This window comes from Mirounga leonina, unplaced genomic scaffold (assembly GCF_011800145.1).
Source record: "Mirounga leonina isolate KUSES-001 unplaced genomic scaffold, KU_Mleo_1.0 Mir_127, whole genome shotgun sequence".
Classification (NCBI taxonomy): Eukaryota; Metazoa; Chordata; class Mammalia; order Carnivora; family Phocidae; genus Mirounga; species Mirounga leonina.
The window spans coordinates 55,361,574-55,370,727 of record NW_023270316.1 but is presented as its reverse complement, the minus strand read 5'-3'; the positions used below and the strand labels follow the sequence as shown (position 1 = coordinate 55,370,727).

The 9,154-nt window shown below is 46.7% G+C and overlaps 1 long non-coding RNA gene across 1 annotated transcript; it reads left to right on the top strand.

The window, feature by feature from the left end:
• The first annotated feature begins 1,502 nt into the window (after positions 1-1,502).
• LOC118009418 lies at positions 1,503-5,752 on the top strand. The gene is made up of 3 exons (XR_004678923.1): positions 1,503-1,614; positions 3,223-3,553; positions 5,526-5,752. It is a non-coding gene; the product is annotated as an uncharacterized LOC118009418 (long non-coding RNA).
• The last annotated feature ends 3,402 nt before the right edge of the window (positions 5,753-9,154 follow it).

The following is a 9,154-nucleotide window of genomic DNA, read 5'->3' as shown; positions in this document are numbered from 1 at the left end:
GCATCTATTTCCACAACCACTGAAGCTGAACTGGCCCGTGACTTGCTTAGAATGCTCTGGAAGTACACTGTGTGGTTTCTGAGCCTGAACCTCAAGAGACCTCCAGCTTGTGTTCACTCTCTTGGATCCTTACCCAACCACTGTGTGAACCTGAACTTCGTTGTTGGTTGTAAATGAAACACCACAACCCAAGTCTTTGGGGTATGATTTCCTAAGCCGCCTCTGAGGAACTGGATGGAACAAACTAGAAGTTTAGGGCATTAACCCCTGACCCTTAATGAACCTCGACCAATTGGAAATGAGAAATGGGAGGGAGCCAGACAGGTACATCCTCCCTCCTTTCTCTCTCTGTGGACTACTCTGAGGTAAGGCCCCTCTTTGCGACTCTCTACATGAGTGGATGTGCCATTGAGAAGTGTCTTCACAGCTCACGGCAACAACCTATCTCAGAGCAAATCTATGCATCTTTCCTTCCTTTGTGTCCCTTTTTGTTCACCCTCCTTGCCCCAGGCTTACACACCTGAAGAAAGAGTGAGCATCCTAACGTTTGTCTCAGGTTCTGTTTGTTAGAAGATAAGGCTTAGGCAGCAGCCAAGATGCACATGTCAGAGCTAGGAAGCTCGTTCCTAATTCAGATGCTCTGGGCAAGAAGCTAAGAATTCCTAGTAAGCACAGGTAGTCATTTCTTGTTGCTGCCGTAACAAGTCATCACCAGCTTACTGGCTTAGAGCAATGCTCTCTCTGAATGTTCTCTCGGTCGCAAGCCTGAAATCAGTTTCACTGAGCTGAAATCGAGTTGTTTGCAAGGCTGGTTCCTTTTGGAGGCTCTGAGAGCTGACTGCTTCCCTGCCTTTTTCAGCTTCTAATGGTGGCCTCTGTTCTTTGGCCTATGGCCCCTCCTCCATCTTCGAAGCCCTTCACTCTCATCTCTGCTGCTATGGTCACATCACCTTCAAATCACCCTTGGCCTCCCTCTTACGAGGACCCTGTGGATTACATTGAGGGCTCATCCAGATAATCCAGGATAACTGTCCATCTCACGACCTTTAATCACACCTGCAAAGTCTCTTTTGCCATATAAGTCAACAGAAGTTCTGGGAATTCGGACCTGTATATCAACCTAGCACACGACATAGAGTCCCTCTGCCCCCATTTATTTACCCCCGAGTGTAACAAAGCAGTTACCTCGCAGAGTCCTCAGGAGTTAGTTTCTACCAGAGCTTCAGGCCCTTACTTCATTTTTAAATGAAAGGCCAGGTTTATAACATACTCATCATTAATTTGGACAGATATTCTATCCCATTTTCTCACTGCTTAAATAAAGGACGCCTTTGAGAGTTTAATTGCATTTGGTTGTCACAACATAAACAGACACTTGGCAATTACCTAAATAATTTGGCCAGTTTGGATGTCAGATGCCCCCTAATTTTATCTGGATAGGTGTTCAACCTCTACTTCCCTTTGTGCTGGCTAGACCCAACTGGTTCTGAAGCAATAACTTCCCATGGTTTCTAATGAGAAATTGGAGCTAATACATCAACTTAATCTCCTTCATGGCCTGTTTCTATGACTTACAGGAAATTGACTAGGCATCAAGACAAGAAATGGATGCAGGTGAGTAGATCACCTGATTGTTCGGGTCTCCTTTCCTTAATGCTTTATTCCCATAAAACCTTATTCTTGGTTTAAACTAATTTAAATATTTAGAATGGGGAAAATGGTGATGACAACCTAGTTTTATGACATTCATTTGGCTGTGTTTTTAAAAAGTATATTTTTTCAGGGGCGCCTGGGTGGCTCAGTCGTTAAGCGTCTGCCTTCAGCTCAGGTCATGATCCCAGAGTCCTGGGATCGAGCCCCACATCGGGCTCTCTGCTCCTCAGGAAGCCTGCTTCTCCCTCTCCCACTCCCCCTGCTTGTGTTCCCTCTCTCGCTGTGTCTCTCTCTGTCAAATAAATGAATAAAATCTTTAAAAAAAAATAAAAGATAATAAAAAATATTTTTTAAAGTATATTTTTTTCAGATAGATGATGTGTTTGTCCATTCTGCTGATAAATACTAATTTCATTGATATGCCAGATGCTCTACTGGGCACAGAGCTTGCAGCAAGGAGCAAATCAGAGTCCCCACCCTCTTAGACCTTCCACTGTGCTTAGAGGGGGCAGATAATAAACACACATACAAGTACACAATGTCAGGTGAGACATCTTTTAAAGAAAAATGAAGCAGAGCAAAGAGAAAGAGAATGTCAGGCGCCATGTCAGATGGGGTGGCCATGTCTGAGAGGAGACTTAATGAAATGAGACCACAAGCTTGCACACATCTGGCATAAACACAGAGGCACAATCCATGTAAAAATTTGAGACACGGGCAGCAAGAAAGGCAGTGGTCCTGAGCCTAGTGCGACTGGCTTGTTTGCAGAACAGCTTGGGCTCCCAGGTGGCTGGAAATGGAGCAATGACAGATGTTTGAATGTTTGTGTTCCCTAAATTCACATATTAAAATCTCATCCCCAGTGTGATGGTATTAGGAGATAGGGCCTTTGGGAGGCTCTATGAATGGGACAAGAAAAAGAAAAGAAACCCCAGACTAATGCAACATTGCATATCAAGCATACTCAAATTTAAAAAAATTTAATGGAAAAAAAAAAAAAGAAAGAAAGAAAAGAAAAGAACACCAGAAAGTTCCCTCACCCCTTACGCTATGTTAAGACACAGTGAGAAGGGACGCCTGGGTGGCTCAGTCGTTGAGTGCCTGCCTTCGGCTCAGGTCATGATCCCAGGGTCCTGGGTTCAAGCCCCACATCGGGCTCCCTGCTCAGCGGGAAGCTGCTTCTCCCTCTCCCACTCCCACTGCTGTGTTCCCTCTCTCTCTGTCTCTCTGTCAAATAAATAAATAAAATCTTAAAAAAAAAAAAAAAAAGACAGTGAGAAGACATCTATGAACCAGGATGTGGGCTCTCCGCGGTACTGGATCTGCCGGGGCCTTGTCTCAGACGTCTCAGCCTCCAGAACTGTAAGCAGTTAAGTTTCTGTGGTTTATAAGCCTCCCGGTCTGTGCTCTTTTACGCAGCTCGAAGGGACTAAGCCTGGAGATGAGATCAGATAGATAAGCTCGGAGAAGAGCAGGGAGGCACTTTTATCTCCTAGCCTAATACCATCCCATGCCCTCTGGTTTTAAATTATTTTACTTTGCTGAGACTTCCTTGATCACACTTCACAGGTTCAACAGCAGGACATGTGTAGGGTCCATCGTCGGTCACTGGTCACCATATGGCTCAGAAAAGCGTCCACCCTACCTTCATTATCACACGTCTCACTGCTTTCTGAGGGCGTGTGCTGTGGGTACGTGCATGTGCCACACCCCTGCCCAGCTGGCCAGGACCTGGGGGGCTCCTGCAGGTGGGGCCACGTCTGCTCAGGTGTGCATCCTCCCCATCCCACACCACGCCGCCCATGTTAAGCCTCCATAAAATTGGTCTACTAAAAGGTGAAAGAGACTGCTCCGTTTCTCCCAGCTGGATCTTCATGAACCAAACGGCAACTCAGAAACGGTAGGTCTTGTGGCCTGAGGGCAGTGCAGGGCACACTTGTCACCTCAGGCCCTTGACTGGGGGGGGGGGGGGGGAGAGGTGTAGAAGGGGTCTCTTCAGAAGGTGCTTCCAGCAGCCAGGGTAGGTTCAGAAGGTCTGGTCCACCAGAAAAGTCCAGTGTGATGGTTAATTTTGTATGTCAATCTGACTGAGCTAAGGGATGCCCAGATAGCTGGTAGAACATTCTTTCTGGGTGTCCGTAGAAGGTGCTCTGGAAGAGATTAGTGCTTGAATCAGTTTGCTCAGTAAAGAAGTTCGCCCTCCCCAACGCGGATGGGCTTCATCTAATCCACTGAGGGCCTGAATAGAACAAAAAGGCAGAGGGAGGGTGAATTTGCCCTCTTGCTTGAGCTCAGACATCCACCTTCTCCTGCTCTCAGACACTGGTGTTCCTGGTTCTCTGGCCTTCAGATGGGGACTGAATTACACTGGCTTTTCTGGTTCTCCAGCTTACAGAAGACAGACTATAGAACTCCTCACCGTCCATAATCACATGAGCCAATTCCTATAATCAATCTCCTCTTATATATATCTATGTATATATCTTATTGGTTCTGCTTCTCTGGAGATCCCTGACTAATGCATTCATATATGACTAACACTACCTTGATCTTCTAGACTCCTTCCCATCTGACTGCCTCTGATCTAATAATAGTAGGCGAGGCTCCTCTCTGGCCTTTTGGTCTCTGGATGGGAAATTATATCCTTGATCTTAAATTACTACTTTCAGAAACCAATAACCAGAATTAAGTGTTGCACACATGTCTGGCTACAGAAAACCACATAGAATTCACTTTGGATCCTACAATTTAAGGGCTGAAATTGAGTTGGGTTTTTACATTATTAGAAAGCCATGACTGAATAAGGTAGCTTTTGTATGTTCACATTGAAGGGGGAAAAAAGAAATTAGAACTGAATTTCTGAGCCTCATTTACCACTTTTAAATTTACCTCACATTGCACATTGAGTGAATCAAGAGGAACATTCTATCAAATATATTTGCCATGACCATTTCAGAGATATGCCAATATTCAACTGTGAGTCTCTGAACATGAGAAGACACAACTTGAGTTTAGCTCTGACAGAGGGAAAGGGAGGTCCCATACAATGAGCATCACACCCATCCCATCCCTCCTGGGCACATGTGTCTTGGTCGGCCCAATCTCCCTGAGTCGGCAGGTGCCAGAGCTGTCTTTGGGTCACGCTTCTCTGTGACAGTCTCTCTGGCCTGCAGCCTTCCTTTCAGATCGATTCCTGACCTCTCTGGTGGGAGGGGGGCAATCTGGGCCCAGTGTGAGCCCCCTGGGCAAGGGGCCCCCAAGGCCAGAGAAGCAGAAGGAGAGCTTTAGGCACAAGGGTTGGGTTCCTCAGCTGCCACAAGTTAAAAGCATCACTTCTATTTTTGTTTGGTATTTTTGTGAAACCGGATTTGTAACAATGGCTGATAAAAACAAAATAACTGAACAATTAATCATCCATACTGATTGTCATATATAGACTCCCACAGTGACAAATGTGCATTAAGAGAACAAATACAGCCAATGTAAGAGCAAACCATAAAACGTAGTATGTGCCTGGAAGATGTCCTGCTGTGGATGTTTGTGTCCCGCCACAATCCCTATGTTGAAGCTCTGATCCCCAGTGCGATGGTATTTGGGGCTGAGACCTTTGGGAGGCAACTAGGTCATGAGAGTAGTGCCCTCTTTAAAAATTTTAAGGGGCCCAAACAGACAGCCTGTGCTTTTCAGTCAATAGTGAAGCAGCTTTTGTTGTTCTCATTTGGGGATGAATAAGGCAGTCATCTTTCACCTCCTTGTCCAAGTTCCACCCCAGGCCTTGGCACAAGTTTCCAGGAAGTGGGCTGGGGGTTCAGGGTCCAGGGATCAATATATGAACAACATAGCTACATCACACCCGAAATGGCTTCTTCCAGCTGACATGCAACCAGGATCTGGTCTGTACCAGCGCCCCCAAGCCTCTACCCTCCGGGTGAGCTTCCTGCCCATGCAGCGGACCGTGGAGGATGCTTTTCCTCACCCACGCACTCACCATGCTGCATGCTCTTCGTGCCTTCCTGAGGATCCAAGCTCCTGTCTGGCATCATCTTCCTTCAGCCTGAAGAACTTTGGAATTAGTGTTTTCCTGTATGTAAAGTGACATTTTGCTTTCAGATTTTTTTGTGTTTGGTTCTTCACAGCTTGACTCTTATGTGCTCAGGCATAGTTTACTTTGTATTTATTCTGTTTACTGATCTTCTCGTATCTATAAATGGCTTTCACCAAATGTGGGAAATTTTCAACCATAATTTCAAATATTTTTTTCTGTCCCGTTTTCTCTCCTCTTCTTCTGTCCTCAAGCTAGGAGCCCTAAAACAGGACACTCCCCCCAGTACCAACCCCTCCTTCGGAGTATTGACTCCTACAGAATCTTCCTGCTTTTGACCACACATGGCACCTCCAGATAGTTTTCCTGGCTCCCAGGGTTTGTAGTTGTTGCCTATGGGAGGGACAGTCCCTGGCTATTCCCAGAAGTGGACCCTGTTCAGGATGTTTAGAGGAAGTTGCTTGATAGCCCATGTTCGCCCCCCCGGCGCCCTTCTGACCTCCCGGGAAGTTCATCCAGTCAGTGCGAAAACAGAACTTCTCTACCTGAACAGTCCCAACCCCAGCAGTGGTCATTCAGAAAAAGATTCCTTCTGTTATTCTCATGTAAACATGATTTTAAAAATGAATGAAACAGTTTTTTAAAACAGCCCCGTCCTGAATTCATCCTTTCTAAAGCAAAAGGATTATGATTCTAGAGGAATAAACACCGAGTGAAAAGGCCTGGGTGAGGCCCAGTTCCTCCAGGCCCCAGCTGGGTGGCCTTGACAGCTGACATGCCTTCTCTAAGGCAGCTACCTACCAGGAGACCATGGTAACCGCCCCCCCAGCCCCAGAGGCTGAAGACCAAATGAGGTAACACACGGGACGTGATTACAGACTGTCTGACATGATTATTCTACTGTGATTGCCCAAAGTTCCAAGTCTGACTTCTAAACCCTGGGCTTGTGTAAATGTGTGGACAAATGGTGTAGATCTGATCACATTCTTCCGCAGGCGGTGTCTAAGGAGCAAGCGAGGGAAATGACCCCTCATCTAGGTCCCAAAGAGAGGGGGGCCAGCTTTTCTTTTTTTTGACAACACAAAACTGAGGTCCTTTATTCGTAAACTCCAGACGACATACAATCCTAACTGACTAGTGTTACTAGCTGTGCCCCCCGCCCCTCCAGCAGCCCCTCGGGAAGCCTTAGGAAGCAGGAGCCCAGGGACCACGGCCAGGGAACTGGATGGGAGGAGAAAGGGACTCTGCTTACACTATGACAGCCGTTCCCATAAAAGGAGGCTGGCCTTAATTTTGATCAGAGTAAGGACCTGAGAATTAGGGATGATACGAGAGCCCCACTGCAAGCCCAGTGCTGAGCTAGGAGAGGTGGTGGGGCCACAGAACACCCAGCAAAGGCCAAGGTGGGCTGGGGGGAAGGTAAGCCACAGGTATACAGAAAAGCAGGAAAACTAGAGGCATGGTCTGGAAGGAAATGGGAGTGAAGCCACCCTTCCATCTCCCCCAGCTCAGTGCCTTCTGCAGGCAGTAAGTGAAATATACCCACCTCTTAAAGTCGTGCAACTGTTTTCCAAAAGTCTCCCCCAAAGTCCTCCCTGCCTCTGTGACATTTCGCCCAAGAGAAGGGAAAAGCGGCTGGCGGCTGTAAGGTAAGTCTCAGGATAGGAGCTGGACTGACAGGCTGGCCGAGCCTGGAGCCGCCTTCTCCACCTCCTCCGGGTGCATCCTTCCAGCTGTTGCCCACTTTTGTTCCCGCTCACCTGCCTCCTCGCAGGTCTTTGAACACACTGAGTCCACTCTCAGCAGCTTTCCACATCTTGCTCTGTGGTTGGCTCTTTCTCACCGTCCAGGTCGCTGCTCAAATGTCATCTCCTAGAGACAGGGGAACCCTCCTACACTGTTGGTGGGAATGCAAGCTGGTGCAGCCACTCTGGAAAACAGTATGGAGATTCCTCAAAAAGTTGACAATAGAGCTACCGTACGATCCAGCAATTACACTATGGGGTATTTACCTCAAAGATGCAAATGTAGGGATCCGAAGGGGCACGTGCACCCCAGTGTTTATAGCAGCAATGTCCACAATAGCCAAACTATGGAAAGAGCCTAGATGACTGGATAAAGAAGATGTGATATCTATATCTATATCTATATCTACACAGACACACAATGGAATATTATGCAGCCATCAAAAATGAAATCTTGCCATTTGCAACGATGTGGCTAGAACTAGAGGGTATTATGCTAAGTAAAATAAGTCAGTCAGAGAAAGACATTTATCATATGATCTCACTGATACGTGGAATTTGAGAAACAAGGCAGAGGATCATCGGGAAAGAGAGGAAAAAATGAAACAAGATGAAACCAGAGAGGGAGACAAACCATAAGAGACTCAATCTTAGGAAACAAACTGAGGGTGCCTGGAGTGGTGGGGGTGGGAGTGATGGGGAGCTGGGTGATGGACACTGGGGAGGGTATGTGCTATGCTGAGCACTGTGAACTGTGTAAGACTGATGAACCACAGACCTGTACCCCTGAAACAAATAATACATTATATGTTAATAATAATAACAATGATTTAAAAAAATGTCACCTCCTGGGAGAGGCCTTTCTGGACCCCAGGCCTCAGGTCCCTTGTGGGCCAGTCACTTACTATCATTGCATCCTGTTTTTCTCAAAGCCCTGGATGCTATCTGAAATTATCTTACTGACTTGTGTTGATTATCAGTCTGCCATTCTCAGCAGAACGCAGGCTACATGGGAGCAGGGGCCTGTTTGCCCATGGCAGCATCCATGGTGCCCAGAATCCTTTGAAGTCTTGACAGATATTTGATGAATGAAATAGGATAGGTTGAGGATTACATACGACAATGTGCCGAAGCACTTGGAGAATGCCCACCGGCTTCACGGTTTAGTGGTAGCAGGGTTACTATTTTTCCTCTTTTGCAGCAAGTCTGTTTTGTTGGATAAGACAGTAATAATGACCCCGAAATGGGAGTACAGGAAGCACTGAGTTTTCAAGAAAAGCACCCTTCTTTTTTTCTGGAGGACAAGGGCCAGACCCAAATAGATTCACCACTAACCTTCCAGAGGCAGCACTGAGTGCTGGAGAGAGCACAGGTCCATGGCTTTGTGCTAATCAGCTGTGTGACCTTGGGTAAGCCTCGACCTCTCTGAACCTGTTTCCCCATCTGAGAAATAAAGGGGATTGACCAGATGCTGCCTACGATCCCTTCTAACTGGAACCCTCCCTCATCTCCTTATACTGCTCTTTAGTGCCTAGTGGAAGAAAAGTGAAGGAACTAAAGACAGGCAGAGGCAGAGATTCTAGAACTAAATACTGTAGTCAATTCTAAAATGGTTGGATTGGACAGTCTCCTTTCTAGGGAGAGAGAGGAGGAGACCCAGGAAAGGTCTCAGAACACCTCCTCCACCTTTGATTCAGGTTAGAGACTACTTTGC